General features: G+C 33.4%; 1 long non-coding RNA gene across 2 annotated transcripts; it reads right to left on the bottom strand.

The window, feature by feature from the left end:
• Positions 1 to 2169: 2169 nt before the first annotated feature.
• LOC126726334 (uncharacterized) lies at positions 2170 to 12810 on the bottom strand. Of its 2 annotated transcripts, XR_007655814.1 has the most exons (7): positions 12761 to 12810; positions 10303 to 11095; positions 9281 to 10203; positions 8754 to 9189; positions 8490 to 8662; positions 7263 to 7504; positions 2170 to 3446 (listed from the first exon to the last, which is right to left on the bottom strand). It is a non-coding gene; the product is annotated as an uncharacterized LOC126726334 (long non-coding RNA). The 2 variants fall into 2 exon arrangements; XR_007655815.1 differs by lacking the exons at positions 10303 to 11095; positions 12761 to 12810 and having other exon boundaries at positions 9281 to 9352; positions 10108 to 10287.
• Between the last annotated feature and the right edge of the window lie 7328 nt (positions 12811 to 20138).

Raw genomic sequence — 20138 nt, forward strand, 5'->3', positions numbered from 1 at the left:
TTCAAATTAACGTGTGTAACAATTGTTGTCTATTTTAATATTAGAAATTTTTTTTAAAGCATTTTTCCATATACAAACCATTTTTCTAAAGCACCGACCCCAGATTATGTATTCTAAACTATATTTTATTAAAATATCATATTTTTATTACAGTATATTTTAATGTCTTTTTTTTTTTCCTCTCTCTCTCTCTCCCATATTCTCCCTTGCCTTCTACCAAACTACATCAACAAATTAAATAACGCCAACAAATAAATCCAACTAGAACAACCAAATCAACAATGTGCATTTGATAATCAGGACAACCATGTCCAATTCTTTTTTCTTTTTCTTTTTCTTTTTTGATTAGACATGTCCAATTCTTTACAATCTCCAATATCAACCCCATTTGTTTAGCTAACAAAACAAAATTTTCACAACAATAATCAATCAAAAGTGGGGTTACTGAAATTAAAAATTAGACTCAGAGTTGTACAAATCTATCAATGTTGCCTAGTAGCGACACAAAGTTGAGAAGGACAGCACCTTGAGAAGAAGATCGGTGCCACCCAGTAGATACACAAACCTAAAAGCAAAAACCAAACTGCTCATCAAAGATCTAACCTAGTTGGTGCTGCCAAGAAAAAATCAAACTAAGTTCCTAATTGGAGGACAATCTAATTGTTGTAATGGAGAAGATTGACCGGCAAAGGAAGTTGAAGGAGACAGAGAGGATGAGTAGCAAGAGAGAATGAGAAGTAAAAGGGGAGAGAGAGTATCAATGTGAGGGAGACAAAAATGAAAAGTGAAAATAATATTTAAAAAATATGAAAATTAATTAAGAAAATAATATGATACAAAGCTACACTAACTGTGTAAGAGCATTCACAATAAGTGTACACAAAAAATTCGTAAATGATAAATCACACGGTCACAAAATAGTGTAACAAATTATCAATTTATATTGATTTGTATATATTTGAGTATAATCCTCTGTATGACCTTTTACAATGAAAAAATATAATAAAATTCTCCTGATTCGATCTCCAGGAAACTTTACATTCTGAAGGGTTATGAAGCTTGATATTGAATTGTACTTTGATGTCTCCAAGTTGGATTTGTGATTGGATGTATTTGAGTTTTGATTTGAAGTTGAGGGTCGTTGGTTTGATCTCAAACTAAAATGAAGGAAAATCCCTATTTTGATTTGAAGAAGTAAAAATGAGCCTTGATTTTAAGGGAGCAAGGGTGCTCTTTTGGACTTAAAGATGACTCTTTATTTTTGTAGAGTATCAGTAGGGTTTTTCTCTCTCCCTTTTCTCATATGACAAGCATCTATTTATATGTAACTCAATAGCATTTGATTTAAAATTTTCTCTCAGCATTTATTGAGAATTAATTATAAATTTAATTTGGTCTTTCGCTTAATAAGAACTTTCTATATGAGTCTTTTCTTCTGATGTTGCCACATGGATTTCTTCATTTGATGTTGTCACGTGACTTGATTTCATTTGCTGATTGTCCACATCATTAATAAGAGATTAATTTGATCACAAATATTTGATCATGAACAATCGGACGATTGTAAATACATCATAAAATTTTGATGCCTACCAATGGTTGTATCACTATGCACTATTTCCTAAGTTTGGACTTTAAACAAATCAATCAATAAACAAAAATAAGCTTAGTACATACAATTCAAGGACGCGGTATACACCATCAATGTAGTTGCAATTGTAGATGAGAGTTTTGTTGTCATAGAGTGGCCTAGAATTCACTTGTGTTGTCATCTAGCTTTGGCCTTTACCACCGCATGGGTCCACATTGAAACTCTAGTCTTTCTTTCCCAATTGTTTAGCTATTTCAACAAGAGCATTCACTACACAAATTATTTGTCATAAAGTAGTGTAGTACACTAGTACGTCAAAAAATTTAATCAACAAGAGTGGGATTGGAATTGAGGGGGTTCATGGTGCTGTCGTCGCAGCCGATCACCGCCCTCCTTCCTTGAGCAATTGAATCCAATAGTGGGCTTTTTAATTGGGCCGACTGGTATTTAGCCAACCCAATATTGGTCAGATTAACGACATATTTAAATAAATAAAAAATAAAATAAACACACACACACACAAGGGATTGGAACAGGCTTTAACACCATAATCTTAGTTTTTTATTACGATTTATCAATAATTTAAATTATTAATCTTATTTCCATATATATGTAAGAATATTTAGTTTTTTAAGGAAGGAAGGTAGCTCATATGGTTCCACCAATCCGGTGCTAATGCAGGTGTTCTCTTCATAAAGCATGGCCAAACCAGAATAGAGATCTTAGGGTTAAGGTCACCAACAAGTAATACATTAGTAGATTTGAAGTCTCTATGAACAATTTTTAGTGTTGATTCCTCATGTAAGAAAGCTAGACCTCTTGCTATGCCAACACATATTTTCTGCCATGCAGGCCAGTCCAATTTTAATCGGCCACCAACAGGACCTAAATTAGACCAAATGTAACGAATAATTTCATGGGAGGTGGGGACATTATGGTCTACACATAGAATTAGACCTATAATGATAGTTGATTTTTTTGGACTCGATTGATCGTGATTGGTGTTGATGGCAGTTTCAAGGAGGCTAAAGTGTGTAGTGTTATTTTGAATGGCGAATGGCAACAGAGACCACCTAGAAGTGATTCTGTAAGAGCTGTCTAGTTAGGATGCTTGCTGGATTAGTTGCATGACGAAGATAAGGTGAGGTGGACTCTTACCATAAGTTGTGTTTTTTCCTGCCATTATGCTTGGGAAGCCATTAGAGTAAGGAGTAGTGATGTGGATTGGTGGAAATTGGTGTTGGATGCTGCTGTCATCCTTAAGTAGGGCTTTATCTTGTAGTTGGCTATTAAAAACAGGCTATCTACTTGAGATAGGATGACTTCATGGGGTTGGCATGGTAGTTTACTTAGTATTTTCTGCAGGAGCAGGGCAGAATGCAGGGACCATTTCTTTCAAAGTGTTTGGAAGCAGGTGAATTGGTTCTGTCTTGGCAGAAGTGTCGCCTGTGACTGGTTGGAGTTGATGCAATGGGGGTGTTCTCAACTGGTTAGCAAGAAATTTGCAGTAAGAGTGGGTAAACTTGTTGTGCAGCCACGGTATATCACATTTGGAGGTTTAGAAATCAGATACCACATTAGGGCCCTTGATTTCGGAGTCACATCGTGAAGAATATCTTGAATGATGTGAGATAGAGCCTGGGGCTTTTCTTCCTTCTAAACTTTCAGTCAGTGATCAAGCTCTCTGCTCTAAGATGAGAATTCAGCTGTGAATGAGCTCTGTTATGTGCTGCCAGATTTTCTTCCCTGCTTTTGTTGTTTGTAGTAGGCTGCTGGCAGGGGTTGTCATTGTGTCTGGGGTTTGGGAGGTTCATCTGTTGTCCCATGGTGCTTATGGAGGACCTGAAATCGATTTCTAGAACCAATCAATGAAATTCTTGATTAGTGTTTTTCCTCATTCTGCTATTATCAACATAAATTGCATGGTAAGGTATAAAACATTAACTTACCAAACAAAGCATTGTTTTCCATGTACTCATATTCCAACAATAATTGTTTCCCTAAATACAACATCCATAGAGTCTAACAAGATTTGGATGTTGTAAACCAGATATCATGCCTATTTTATTCACAAATTCACGGCTTCCTTGCCTTGATTTTGATGAGAGTTGCTTAACCGCAATTACATTACTATCAGATAGTATTCCCAGCATCAATATACATTTTCAGGCATGTATTTCATCGTTTATCTCTTCAAATTTCCAAGATTAATAAGGAAATAAAAATAAAAGGATGAAACAAAAAATCATTCTAGAATAGAAAAAGAGTTGTCAGATACCATATAAACTAATCCAAAACCACACTCCCCCAGTGTTTGCAGCATTGAAGTTATTAGTGGCAGCTTTTATTTGTCTATATGTAAAAAAAAATTAAAAAAAAATTAAAAAAATGCAGTTTGCAGGTCTATATGCATAACAAGACCAATTTTTTAACCAACTTACTAAATGCAAGCCTCTTGATTAGTTAGATGAATCTTAAAGAAGAGAAGAAAATTAAATGCCTTTGTAAGGCACCATATTGTAGTTGCGCACACAGAAGCTGTAAAGGGTGGGTGGGTGTGGAGAAAGATATATGAAGTACAAAAAACCCCAAGTTTTTAGATTTTGTCTTTTGCTTCTTTCTCAATCACAAGTACTTTATAGGGAATATAAAAAACTAAATGAAAAGGTGAATATTCCATTCATTTATCATAGAATGAGATGTGCTTGACAATTGTCACAAGACCATTTGAAATAAGAACATAAAACAGACAAACCAATTTCATGTGACTTTGTGGACAAGCTGAAAGTGAATTCTTTCAAAATTTATAATCTTCTCTATATCAGAAGCTTGGCTTATGCAAATCTTTATACATCACTCAACTACAGTGAAATTAAGCTAACCATGCAATATTCATTTGAAAAAAATTATTTTATTTTAAAAAAAGAAGCTATGATAATAGTTTTTTTTTGTTGTTGCATGATTCCCTGGGCTCATTATGATCAAAATTGGAACTAAATGACATGATTCATCATGCATCATCCCAAAGAAAAGTTCTATGCTCTGAGCCCTGCAATCATGCAGTTTCTTTTGAGGTGTACTTTGGAACGCTGATCATCTAGGGAAAGATAAAAGAAAAAGAAAAATTTTCATTTTCTATACATTGTTCCAACTTCCTGGCATAGTAGGAGACAATGAATACTGTCTTTTCCAATTTCCACATAAGATTCGCAAATATTACCATTTTCCTGTGATAACTCCCTCCCAAACAGCCTTTCCACCAAAGAATGCCCAAGATCATTAAAATGAGTAGCCCCATAACTACAGCTCCAACCATGAGATGAAGCACTATCCAAAGTGAAGTATAAAATTTACCGAAAAATATAATTACACTCCCTATTGCACACTCTAAACACTGTCTTTTGGAATTGTGTTTTTAAAACACAATTTTTGTTAAAATTGTGAAATCATGTTTTAAAAACAATTTCAATCATGTCACAATGTGTGTACGATGAATGTGTAATAAGCAGAGTATAACAATCATTATTCATAATATTATGGTAGTAACTTTAAAAATCTGTTTCTTTATACTCACAAGTCAATGCAAAATTGAAGTAGAATTTAAGATGTAAACCCTTACTGATTAGAATCTTTGCCCTTGATCCATTCCGGAATAGGCCCAACAAGCAAGTCACTTATCAGACACCTATTTATTAAACAAACAAAAATATCACTGGTTGAACACTTAATAGCATGACCATTAGTGAGTTTGGCAGTATTTTCTGGTAGCTGATTTGTTGAAAGGTGAGACCAAATATATATATATATATATATATAAACACACACGGAAGCTTATTTTAATTTTTTTTTTTTTTTTAAAGCTAGTTCATTAGTTGCTAAAAATGGATTTAATAAAATATTCTTGCTATAATAATAAGAGGATGTCAATCAGACACTATATTAAAAGGTCCAACTCTATTTTCTCTAGTAAAGACCTAGTTATTTAAGGTCATTTTAGGATTATTATAAAGGAAAATCTTAATTCCTCAAGTAAATGCTTAATCCACATAAGCTCATATGATGTGTGTGCCATGGCTCTATACTCAACCTCTACACTAGACTTGGCAATAACAGCTTGTTTCTTACTTCTCCAAGTAATCAGATTTCCTCCCAGAAAAGTGCAATACCCAACAGTGGATTTTCTATCTGATGGTGATCCAACCCAATCAGCATCAGTGTAGGCTTCTACCCGTAGGTGACCATTAGCTTTATACAAAAGACCACAGCTTGGATGTGCTTTAAGATACCTCACAATCCAAATAAAAACCCCCACTTGAAATCCATACCAACACCAAAAAAAAAAAGCCCAATCCACCACTAAACATCAATCAACAAAGTCTAGTCCAACAAATCAACCCAAGGCTGCCTGAACAGATAATCAGAGAACGTATTGAAGAAGAGATGAAAATCAGACCATGGTTGAAACCCCCAGTTGAAAAACTCCGGCAACGGTGATAGGGTACAGGAGCGGCAGCGCGAGAACCCGTGAGTGGGCTAGGATGGGTCACCGGAGGAGGGTGAGCCCTGCCTCTCTTGCGGTCAGGTGATGTCGATCTGATGTCGCAAGACCTGAGAGAGGGTCACCGGCGCTGGACAACTCCTTCATCCACTAAATTGAGATCGTCAAAGGTCTCTGTTAGGGTCATCGCAGCTAGCAAGGTGCTGTTATGGTTGCTGGTGACAACAGTATCAGTGGGTGGTGGTCGTAGGATTAACAGCAGCAGTGGGTTGGTGGCTCTAACACCATGTTGTTTATGGTAAAGGTGTTTAGGGTTTGATAAGTCAACCCTAACACAAAATATTATTTATATATAAAGTACATGATATTACTGTTTTGCCCCTATTCCTCATAACAATAGTAATATGCATACAACAATATAGGCTGGCCTTGCCTTTGTCACTCCTACCATTTTACTAGACGCTAAAACTTACACATGTTATTAGGAGTAGAACATTTTTCTGGACTATATATTTCAGCAAGGTCTTATTATGGGTAAACTTAAATGAAATAAGACCTTTATATCAAAGTTCCCATCACTACTGCAACAAGATCTAGTAATTAATCCCTAAACCTTTTTAGTTGATACAAGCATTTCACCCAACTAACCTTTTCTACAGTGATGAAATATTTGTAACTAGCTAAACGGCAAATGACAAAGAATGGCAAGTAAAATATAAGAAACTATTTATTGGATAAAACTGGTTTTAGTTTTACCTTGTAGAGTTCAACTAACACATTGCTAAGAGATTCCTGAGAATCATAAGGGCAGAGATGACAAAAAGATATTGCCTCATCAGATCAATCCAATTGTTTCATCACAATTTCCTTGTCTATCAACCCGTATACATTTGAAAGGATATTCCAAGAATAGAAAACCAACGGGATACAGCTAAGACTACCAAGAAAGGCATTTGAAATTCTACAAAATTTAAAGGTCTAATTAATAAAAATCAATAACATTCAAGAACCAGGAAATTCCAAAAAGCAAGAGAGCAAAGAAAATCCAAAAAGAAGTTTTTCATTACAAACAAGAACCAAATCAATAGGAACTCACAATTCAATTCAAACAAATCAGAATCCAGAAAAAACCCATTAGTCCAAACCATATGAAAGCACAAAAAAATCTCTGACCTGAACATGTTTAGCCCTGACATAGGGAGAATCACCAGCAGGCATTGGAAGGAGTATGGCATGGGTGGTAGGCATCAACTCAGGGGGGTGCATATATGGAATCCTTGTGTTGGAAATGTTCACCGGAAGGAGGCCCACTGCTGATATGTTTAAAGATTGTCTCAATCTTCATAACTTTGTTAAGATGGCATTACCAAAAAGACTCATTCAGGTCGTTAACCCAATGCTTTTGCCTAGAAAACCTGAAAAAATGAGAGCAATAACTACAGCAATAGTGGAAACAGAAGAAGATGGCAATGGCAGTGAAGTTGAACAAACAGAAGAAAATAATAAAATTGAGTACTTAAGGCAGATGGACGTTGACATGCAAACATGCCTACTCTCAATTCTTAACATTGGACTCATGTTCAATGAAATCCCCAAAAGATAGAATGAGTAAGAAGGAAGTCATTAAGGAACTAAAATTGATAAAAAATACTTTTGTTGATTTGAGGATCCACAGAGGTAGATTAAATCAACCCCAACTAAGTGGTAAATATATTTTATATTATAGGACTATCATAGTCATGAACTTTCTTTCTTTTTTCTTTCAATTCCTAAATTCTTTTAAATTATATAACCAAGAAAGATATTGCATTTATCTTTTATCACTTCCAGTATATCCTAACTAATTTCATAATTAGATTTTCAGTTCTCATTCACAATCAAAATGTTGGACTAAAATTTTCAACTTATTTAAATGCACAGCCTTCCTATAATAATACTTGTCCATTTTCTTTTTCCATTTATCGCATGCAATAGCTATTACTGTTGACACTATCAAGGTATACAATGGTGAGCTAATGAACTTTTTATTAAATGCAGGAGCGTGAAACTACTGAAAGAGACAATCTCTTTAACAATTCCTTGATGAAGTATGCAATTTGGGATTTCTAAGTGTGTTATAAATCTCGTACAAGTTTAGTCTCACCTGTTGAAATGTTTAATGGGAGATTTTATTTCTCCTTTGCTTTAGGAATCGCCTTCATGTACTGTACTTGATTCTCTACTACTGTAATTTGAGTTTACGTGCTTGTAGTAATTAATAATCAACGCAATTTCTGAAAGCCACTATGTGAAGGGAATGTATGGTGTCAAAGATGTCAACTTCGTTATAATTTTGAACGTGTTTATGCAGCACTATTATAGGGTTCAAATAAGAGTAGACATCCCAACATTCCGTATTACCCAACCCACATCAGGAGGCCTCCACCTTGGAGCTGTCCCCACAGATTGCAAGGGGTCAAAGTGATCTGCATCCAAGAATCCCAACACATACTAGGTAGCTCAATTGAAGATGATTTCAGGAGTTTTCTTGAGCTCTTTGCGCCTATAAATTGATATTGCAGCTCCTCAACAACCTTAAATTTATACAAAATTCATGTAAGGAAAACTGATCTGAGCAATGTATCATTCTAATTTATACCATCTTACAACAAAATAATGACTTACAATTTGCTCATGTTTGTCACACCACGCAAGGACAGAAATTTTGAACCTTCTCCAAATAAATCACTAATTTGTCTAAATAGAGTTGCATCATCAATTACTGTCAGGAACTTCAAAAATAAATACAATAAATTTAAAACCACATGAATGTATCTTAGAGGTTAAGAAGCTATAGAACTATTAACTTAGAAGGCAGAAATGCTAGGAGGAATGGGCCCCTAAAGACTTGGATCTCTCTGTTAACAACACAGCTCAAAAGGATTGAGATCAGATCTGACTCCCTTACTTTACCTTGGAGCTGTCCCCACAGATTGCAAGGGGTCAAAGTGATCTGCATCCAAGAATCCCAACACATACTAGGTAGCTCAATTGAAGATGATTTCAGGAGTTTTCTTGAGCTCTTTGCGCCTATAAATTGATATTGCAGCTCCTCAACAACCTTAAATTTATACAAAATTCATGTAAGGAAAACTGATCTGAGCAATGTATCATTCTAATTTATACCATCTTACAACAAAATAATGACTTACAATTTGCTCATGTTTGTCACACCACGCAAGGACAGAAATTTTGAACCTTCTCCAAATAAATCACTAATTTGTCTAAATAGAGTTGCATCATCAATTACTGTCAGGAACTTCAAAAATAAATACAATAAATTTAAAACCACATGAATGTATCTTAGAGGTTAAGAAGCTATAGAACTATTAACTTAGAAGGCAGAAATGCTAGGAGGAATGGGCCCCTAAAGACTTGGATCTCTCTGTTAACAACACAGCTCAAAAGGATTGAGATCAGATCTGACTCCCTTACTTTAAAAAGATAAAAGATACTTGGAAAACAATGTAGAAGAAAAGCCCATACAATTTCTTTAGTTGTTTCCAAGTTTGAAAAAAGTTAGGCATCCTTCCAGTGAAGTTGTTACTACTAATTCTATTACACATGGCCCAAAATGGAAAGAAGATTGAACAAAATACAAACCCCAAAGATTGCCCTTCAATGAAAATACTAAAATTACTGTTAGAACACCTATGGCATCAAAACCACCAACTTAACAATAGTTTTAATTTGGTTAGATTAGTAGGAGTGCCTGGCAACTCTCCTATGAGATTGTTAGCACTAAGAATGCTGCAGTCACCAAAAGGAAAGTTCAGACCATTCAATTGTTAAGTGATTAAGAAGATCAGTGAGAATTTAAAAATTACCAATAAAAGAAAAAATGACATAATTTTACTGTCTAAATGATCGGTGAGAAAGAAAGATACAACAAGAGCATACATTATTTTAAGAGAGGTAATATTTCCCAAGTAGGTTGGAATTCATTTAAATCAGTAAGAATGAGCAATTATTGACTAACTTGGACTTGAACTCAGGAGTCACTTAGAGATATTCCAACTGCATAGAACCCCATTCATGTGGTATGTTACCACTAAGGTAGTTAGCATTGAGATCACTACAATCAAGAGGAAATTAGTCAAAGAAACTTAAATTGATTTTCAGTTGCTAATAAGTAAAAAATAATAATAATAATAATAATGGCAACTCTTCTTACATGGTGTTTAGTTTGGGTAGCTTCACTAGAGCTGGTGGAAGTATACCAGCAAGACCCTGCCCTATAAGAAATCTTTATGACAAGGATTTTTACTGATGAAAAAAATTTAATAAAAAATGAGTAGGATTTTTCCCTACTCATTTACAAGTTAAACAAGACATTTGGCCAGAAATTACCCTGATTTTTTTAGATTTCATTTTAAACAAAAAAAATTCAAATGTTGGTCTCAAAAGCACTAAAATTATATTTACTAAATGCATATTTTTTTTATGACTTATAGCTACATTAGTCATATAATTATCAAATTATATGAGCAATTATATAATTATGAAGTCAGTTTCACCCTTCACTTCTTAGCCAAGCTGAGATTAAAGGTATAGTTCTTAAATACTACTTTGTTTCTGTGCTTAACTGCATAAGTTGGGCTTATGCCTAGATTCTTATCAGAGAAGCCCAATGAGCCAAGTTCTAAGAATGGACAAACTTACTTGTAATGTTCATCGGCAGAACTATATTTGTTTTGCTGCAAGCAAGCCCAGGTCAATTCTCAAGCATTCCGCAATGATAAGAGTATCAAAATCATGCAAGCGCTTTGGAATATATAACAAGTATGAAAGCAGAAAAAGAAAAGATGCAACATCCACCTGGAAATTTCCTGTTCGACAGTTATTTGAACCTTTTTCCCTAGAGATCTAGCTGTCTTTGCCCTCCTTCCACTGAAAGCTATACCTTCTTCAATATGCTTCAGCTTGAGCTGAAGCATTTCAATCTCTTCTTCAACCCTTCCAGATCTCTGTTAAATATAAGAATTGCTTACACACAAATACATGCATGTAATATCCATAAATGCTCAGCAGAAAAACAATACATGACTTAAACAGCCTCATAGCAACTATTTGATACAAAGATATGTAACCAAAATCCTTCAACATAAATAGGAGTATAGAAGCAAATACATTATTATGCATGACATGCTTTTTAGTCCCATAAAGTTCCTAGCATCTTGCTGTGCATATACAAAACTAATTTGATGCATACTAAGTTAAATTCTTGAGATTATCCCAGATATCAAAGGCAATGAAAAGCTAACAAATAAAATAAAATTCTTCCAAATGCTACATAGAACATGATAATATGCATACACCAATATAGGCTAGCCTTGCCTCTGTCACTCCTAACATTTTACTAGATACTAAAACTTACGCATATTATTAGGAGTAAAACATTTTTCTTAACTACATATTTCAGCAAGGTCTTATTAGGGGTAAACAAAATGAAATAAGACCTTTGTATCAAAGTTCCCATCTCCACTGCAACAAGATCTAGTAACTTATCCCTAAACCTTTATAGTTGATACAAGCATTTTACCCAATTAACCTTTTCTAAGGTGATGATATATATGTAACTAGCTAAACGGCATCACAATATAAGAGATATAAGAAACTATTTTCTAGCAGAAGGCAAGGCATCAAAAGTGCCTTTCCTTCTACCAGAAAGCAAAGGCAGAAAGAAAATATGGAGCAGGCCATGAAGAAGGTCCATATACCGTACAGAATACAAGAGATGTATCAAAAATAATCAAATTACTTCAAAGGTGGACAGTTCAAAAGGAACGAGTCACAAGCAGGAAGAGAATTGGAGCACTCAGTGATGCAGGAAGCACAAGCAAAGATTTATTTTAATTTAGTCTTATTCAATTTTATAAGTCAATTGTATTTTATTCTAGACCCTAGTGGTTAATTGGGTTTATTAGTATTTTATTTAAAGTCAAGGGTATTTTTGTAATTCAATAATGGAGATTTCCCAAGTTATGTAGTATTAGAATTTCCTACTTCAATTAAAATTAGGGTTCAGTAGTCTTATAAGCAAAGTATTGTAATCCTTTGGTGGAGGGGATTATTTTGATTAATAAAATTTCTATTGAAAATGTCCCAATGGTCTGGAGCCCACTCAAACAAATCCTAAATTGCTAACTCCTAGAGGTTTTCTCTAGCTTTGTGCTGACTCAAGGCAAACCTAAGTGTTGACTCCAAGCTTATCTATCCATTGTTTTCCTGTTATTCTATTTTTGTGACGCAATGTTATGGTTTGTCCAATGTCGCTCGAATATTATGATAAAGTGGAAACACAAGGATGTACATTAGTTAGTAGTAGCATCATAAAGTTATCTGATTTTCAGGATATATAAAATTAGCTATTTCAGAATGAGAAAAAGGTTATCTTTCAAATTCTTATAAGAATAACAGGGAGGCCAAGAATGTAGCTAATGACAATTAACCAGCAGAATAGCATATGATTCCCTAAAAAAAGATATGAAAAACAAATCCATATTCATAACCAAAAGGAAAGTTCAGACCATTTCAATTGTTAAGTGATTAAGAAGATCAGTGAGAATTTAAAAATTACCAATCAAATGTGATTTGAAAAAGTAAATAAAAGAAAAGAAAGAGACACTGACAGATACTCCAAGTTAAGCAAATTTCCAAGCTCAGGGGGAACAATTCCAGATTGATTGCTCTCTATGCTCCTGAATATAATCTTAAAGATTATAGTTAAAGCAATTCAAAAATGACATACTTTTACTTTCTAAATGATTGGTGAGAAAGAAAGATACAACAAGAGCATACATTATTTTAAGAGAGGTAATATTTCCCAAGTAGGTTGGAATTGGTCCTGATAAGTTGTTCATAGAGATGGACCGGCAGTGAATTTATTTAAATCAGTTGGAATGAGCAATTATTGCCTAACTTGGACTTGAACTCAGAAGTCACTTATAGATATTCCAACTGCATAGAACCCCATTCATGGGGTATATTACCACTAAGGTAATAAGTAAAAAAATAAATAATGGCTACTCTTCTTACATAGATTTCAGTTTGGGTAGCTTCGCTAGAGCCGGTGGAAGTGTACCAGCAAGACCTTGCCCTCTAAGAAATCTGTATGACAAGGATTTTTACCGGAGAAAAAAATTTAATGCAATTTGAATAACTTCATGCCACAAATTTCAGAGGAGAAACATAGAAAATAAATGAAAAATCTTTTAAAACAACAGGAACATGAAAATTAATTCAAGTCCGTACACATTTGGAAGGATATTCCACACCAATTAGAATAAAAAACCAACGGGGTACAGCTTAGACTACCAAGAAAGGCATTCAAAATTATACAAAATTTAAAAGTCTAGTTAAAAAAAATCAATAACATTCAAGAACCAGGAAATTCCAAAAAGCAAGAGACCAAATAAAATCCAAAAAGAAGTTTTTCATTACAAACAAGAACCAAATCAACAGGAACTTGCAATTCAATTCAAACAAATCAGAATCCAAAAAAAAAACCCATTAGTCTAAACCATATGAAAGCACAAAAAAATCTCTGACCTGAACATGTTTAGCCCTGACATAGGGAGAATCACCAGCAGGCACTTTATGTATTAAGTGATTTTTGTGTCGCAATGTTATGGTTTCTCCTATGTCGCTCGAATATTATGATAAAGTGGAAACACAAGGATTTACATTAGTTAGTAGTAGCATCATAAAATGAATTGATTTTCCGGATATATAAAATTAGCTATTACAAAATGAGGAAAATGATATCTTTCAAATTCTTACAAGAATAACAGGAAGGCCAAAAATGTAGCTAATGGCTATTAGCCAGAAGAATAGCATATTATTCCCTAAATAAAGATATGAAAAACAAATCCAGATTCATAACCACAAGAAAGTAATGTCAGTGTTTGTTGGCTTTGTAAGTCCACACTCTCTAAATGACAGTTAACATATTAACACTAACTTCAAAAGTGTAAATGTGAGTGGTCTGACAAAAGCAGCCATATCAAAAATATAAAACTACATGGGTAAAAGGTGGTAACCCATCTTCTTTTTTAATAAGTTTTGTCCCCAAAGGGGGGGGACGACCAGTAATATAGACATCTCAAAGCAAGTATAGTTAGACCCACATTGCAAAATTAAGTGTTTCACTACTTTCCCTCCACTATAGTTAATCTGTTAATGTGCTTGTCAAACATGTGATAGTAGACATGTCTTGACACAATGACAAAAGTCCGACATGCACTCCATATAGGCATGTCTTGATACTAGTTCATGTTATCAAATAAATGGAATCAAATAAATGCAGTAATAAATTCATAAATGAAAACAACAGAATCAGTTCCAAAAACTTTTCTCTTTTGTGGAGGAACAAAAGTAAATGATGCAAGGCTCAGACTCAGAATTTATACAAACCATGGTTTCTGGGAATAACAAAACACTGAGGTCCATCATATTGCTTCAGTTCAGACACCCCAAAAGGTACCTCAGGCTTGTTTACAGCTAGAGCATACTCAAAAGGACGGAAGAAGCGCCTTTCATATGTGAATGCTGATGGATTAGGGTACCTATAATAGAACCAGACAAAATGATATTCAGCTTTTTTTTTTATATATATAATTAGAACTCACACAAGAATATGGAATGAACATGCCCTACAGAGCAGGAGATGCCATTTACATAATTGAGTGTGTATGTAAATAGTTTAGCATATGATAATTAATTCATCTCCTACCCTTGCCATAGAATATTTTTTCCCTTCTTTTTTTCAAACTCAACTGTTAACAATTAAACACTCAGCATCAATACAAATTAGAGTGCTCTTAAGCAACAAATATTCAATTTGAAGCATTATCAACCAGGTCCCCAGCATTTATGGCAGACCAGAACAGGGAAATTGCCTTGCTTGGATTCTTGTCTATCAACTGCAGTTGGAGAAACAAACATTTAATAATACATAATCAATACAGAATGGAAAATAACAAAAATTCAACCATGAAAACTATTAAATTTTGATAGGAGAAAGGTTTTGATCTCTGAAATCTATACGATCATCACAATTCAGATACAGTTTCTTTGGCTATTCTTAAATTTTTTTGATAAATATTTTTAAGATAAGCTTCCATAACAGAAACATGAAAATTAATTCAAGTCCGTATACATTTGAAAGGATATTTCACACCAATTAGAATAAAAAACCAAATGGGTACAGCTAAGACTTCCAAGAAAGGCATTCAAAATTATACAAAATTTAAGAGTCTAGTAAATAAAAATCAATAACATACAAGAACCAGGAAATTCCAAAAAGCAAGAGACCAAAAAGAAAATCCAAAAACAGCTTTTTCATTACAAACAAGAACCAAATCAACAGGAACTTGCAAACAAATCAGAATGCCCCCCCCCCCCCCAAAAAAAAAAAAAAAAACCATTAGTCTAAACCATTTGAAAGCACAAAAAATCCCATTAGTCTTCGGTCTTCCTCTCTGACATAGGCGTCATCGGCCTCGACTTCCAAGAAAACCATTACCCTTTCTATTTAAGGAGATCTTAGAGCATTTGAGAAGATTGGAAACTTTCTAGATAACTTTTTCATCACCGTAGTCTGCAGAAACAGAAAAATTAAATTCATTAAGAATTTCAAAATTAAAAACCCGTTTGAAGAGAGAGGATCAGATTTTCTGGGGAAAATCTTTGAACCCGTTTCTTGAATTGAATCTGTCTGTCTTTGTGGTAAGGAAAACCACTTTCTTGAGGGAAAATTTTCTGCTTTTGAAGATGGGTTGAGTTATCTGGGAAAGTGTGAGAAAGTGGGAGAATTTTTTCAGAGAGAAAAGTGAAGAGAGAGAAATTGAAAAGACTAGCCGTTTTTATATATGAGTATGTGTGCGTTTGTTTCAGCTTTATATTTACTAGCCGTTGCACGTGCGACTTTCTTCGATACAAACCCAAAATAAAATGCTGATTTTCAAATATTTTTTGGCAAATAAAAAATTAGTGTTCTTTTCTTCATCCCCTTCTTCTTTGTGCTCTCAAAATACCAATCTGATGGAAGAACTATTTAAAATTTCTTTTAGAAAGTAATGAAAATAATTCATTAAAGAATCTTTGTTCTTATGTTTTAAAAAATTAAAATGGTTTATTTGTTTATATAGTTTTTCTCTCAATAATATTATCATTTAGTCCAAAACAAAAATCATTTTATTTTTGTGTCTTAATATCTCATATTTTGTATTGATATTTTAAATTTTAATACTACTTTTTCTTTTTAAATTTATAATATTCAATATTTATTATGAAATTAATTCATTTCAAATAAATAATATTCATGATGAACAAACTCACTTAATGCTAAGAAGTAAAAAATTACTATAACTTTTTTAAGCTTTGATTCATTTATAAGTTGTAAATAACACACATTCAATTAAAAATTTTCACATGCCAAGTAATTCTTGTAAGTGAAATTGTTATTGCATGGAACTCATGTGCAAGTCAGCAAGTGATTAGGACAAGAAAAAAATATTGATTTTTCTTTCTAAAAAAATACTAATTTTCAAATATATTTTTGGTGAATAAAAAATTTTTGTTCTTTTTTTCACCCCTTTTTTTTTGTGCTTTCAAAATACCAATTGATGGAAGAACCATTTAAAAGAATTTTTGTTTTTATGTTATAAAAAATTAAAATGGTTGGTTTATCTGTTTGTGTGGTTTTCCTCTCAATGATATTATCATGTAGCCCAAAAAGAGAAAAAAAACCATCTATATATTTTTGTCTCAATATCTCATGTTTTTGAACCAAGGTCTTCATCTGCATGTTTTTGTGTCAGAATATGCTGATGGATTGTTGCTCCTATCACCCTTGCCTAAGGATGTAAGTTAATTCTTTCTATGCCTATTTTCAGAAGTTGGTTTCCTTCAAATTCATGCAACGCCTCTGCTATATGACTGTATTGAGGGTGGCCACTTTTTTTTTTTCTTTTTTTTCATATTTTAGTAATTTTGATAGTGAATTCATTTGACATGATGAATTATAAACAATTTATTTATTTATTATTACATATTTATAGATAAATCTACAACTACCATCCGATTTGTAGATGCATCTGCTCATAATCCCATTGTTATGGTTTTGTATTATCATGAACCTTAATAGTTCCTTTTCTGTTTTACTTTTTAGAAACTATGCCACAACATTTTCACAACAAATCATAAGTGGCACGTCGTTACAGGTTGTTATTGGTGGGCAAAAAAACAATTTAAGTGATAGGTTTAAATTTCAACCAATAACAACTTACTACTTATGATTTGTTGTAAAAATGTTGTAAATGTAACACTTCTCTTTACTTTTTGGTTTTTTTAAAATGACTTCTCTTAATTCTTGGGATTTTACTACAAGCAGGAAGGTCAGGATTTCGCTACAAAGGTAATAAGAAGAAGAAGAGCAAGGGGGATAATGCACTTCTAGCCCTGTTTCAATGTCCCATGATTTATTTATTTATTTATTATTATTTTTTTCTATTGATGTCCCATGAAATTTAGTTGGTTTGATCTGTTTTGTACATAATATGAGCAGAATTCATAATTATAAACATGATGGTCCAAGACTGGCGTCCATCGTCTTATATTACAAAAAGAACGGAAAACCAATGACAGCGCATTTCGTAAATTCTTTTAATTTGATGCTATCTCATTATTTATAGTGTCTACAATTTTTTTTGGATGATCCAATATAAGTTGATGAAATAGTACCTTCGGGGAAAAAAATTACAAATGCATCAATTTAAATTTTCATACCCTTGATAATTTTTCTTTTCCCATTTTTTTTTCTTTGGTGTCTGGATATGCATAAGAATTTTACGAAGTTATGCCAGACTTGTTAAAAAACTTGTTTGATTTGTTCACTAGGGACTGGGAGTATCCAACAAATTGAAGCGAGGAACTGACTCAGCTTTTAAGGTTGTGTGGGACTGGGAAAAAGAGAGCGTGACATGGGAAAGCCTGGGAAGTTATGGAAAGATGGTCCATCAAGTTGCAGGCCATTGATCACAGTTGTAGTGACAAAATGGATTTTTTGTAATAAATAGTAAGGATTGTCTTCTAATTTTTATGGTGCCTCTTAGAGCTTCATTAAACTGAACTCAATATCTTGGATGTCTTCACCTGCATTATTGCTAATTCAGCATGTCCTCTTTCACCATTTTATTAGGCACCAAACCTCAGAAAAATTGTTTTGTGTGTGAATGTGTCTAAAGTGTTGTGATAACTATGCTCTCATATGGCTACTGTCAAATCCGGTCTTATTTGGAAGGGCTTCTAGGCTTTTGCAATAGTTTCATGTTGATAATTACTGACATCAAGGGATGGCAATTTTTATCCATATCCATGAACCCACCCATTACCCATCTTATTTGGATAAGTCTTAACCCAACCCATTTGAATATTTGGGTTAAATGGTAAAGACCCATTTAGTTATTTAATTAGATGGGTCTAAATAGATAATCCCACTAATACCCACTAAACCCATCTAAAATTTAAATAAACAACATAAAATCTAAATTTCTAGAAAATGACTAAAATACCCCTAAAACTTAAAAAATGACCAAAATGACCAAAATACTTAAAAAATGACCAAAATACCCCCAAAACCTGAAAATTACCAAAATACCCCCAAAACAAAAAAAAAGACCAAAATACCCCTGAAACTCCAAAAAATGACCAAAATACCCCCAAAACCCAACAAATGACCAAAATACCCCCGAAACCTAAAAATTACCAAAATACCCCCAAAATCCAAAAAATGACCAAAATACCTCTGAAACCCATAAAATAACCAAAATACCCCTAAGACCTAAAAATCACTAAAATACCACCAAAACCCAAAATTTACCAAAATACCCCCGAAATCTAAAAATGACCAAAATATTTCCAAAACCCAAAAAATAACCAAAATACCCTTGAAACCCAAAAAAATGACCAAAATACTCCCAAAACCCAAAAAATGACCAAAATACCTCTGAAACCCAAAAAATGACCAAAATACCACCAAAACCCAAAAACTGACCAAAATACCCCCGAAATCTAAAAATGACCAAAATACTTCCAAAACTATTGCAAAAGCCTTATTCCAAGTATTTTTTTAGTGGTGATCAAATTTTTTACTAAGTACCGTTGGTATATGATTGATGTAAAATCATATTCCATAACGATGATCATTTTTAAATATATGATAACAAATGTAATAATCCTAAAACCACAGCACGTGTTATTATATAAAATCACGGTTCATTGTATCCATGGTATTTTTATAGTGTTCTGATGATGTTCCTGTCAAACTCAAATTGTAAGCTTAATAACAATTTGAGATTGGACTAAAAGTATGACCACTGAAGAGGTCGGTGGATGTGTATTTTGGTGTGTGTGTGCGTGTATAGTCATATAGACTATAGAGCATGTGAGGTCGTGAACTAAAAGGAGCGGAAGATTCTAATGATGAGCCTTTCGGCATTGTGCAACACAAGACCCAAGTCGTTCGTAACTTAAAATGGTGGTATGAACTACGAAGGAGGGGATGAATCTTAAAAATTTATGCTACATGGAGGTCAAATCACTAGTAGAGAAGGAATAAAGCTATATGAGGATGCTCAAGATTAGGTAGTGTTACGTAGCACTGAAATCACTAATATGAAAGGGCAATGCTAAAAAGAGGACGTCAGAGTTGGATAAAGAAAATATGGTTTACTAATTCTAAACCTCAAGTTCTAAACCTCAACTCTAATATACTAGTAGAGTTATCTAGTATATTAGAATTGTCTAATTTTCGGTCAACTCTACTCTATTCCCCCTCAATCCTAACTAGTGGTCTTAGGATACATTTTTTCTTAAATACAAAAAAAGTATTGTATCTTAGGATTCTTTCATATAAAGATAATTACTATTTTACACTTCCAGATGTATAATATTTCACACAATATCCACACTTTTATATCAGGTGTCCATATTTTACATATATGATAG

Source organism: Quercus robur, chromosome 5, assembly GCF_932294415.1.
Source record: "Quercus robur chromosome 5, dhQueRobu3.1, whole genome shotgun sequence".
Classification (NCBI taxonomy): Eukaryota; Viridiplantae; Streptophyta; class Magnoliopsida; order Fagales; family Fagaceae; genus Quercus; species Quercus robur.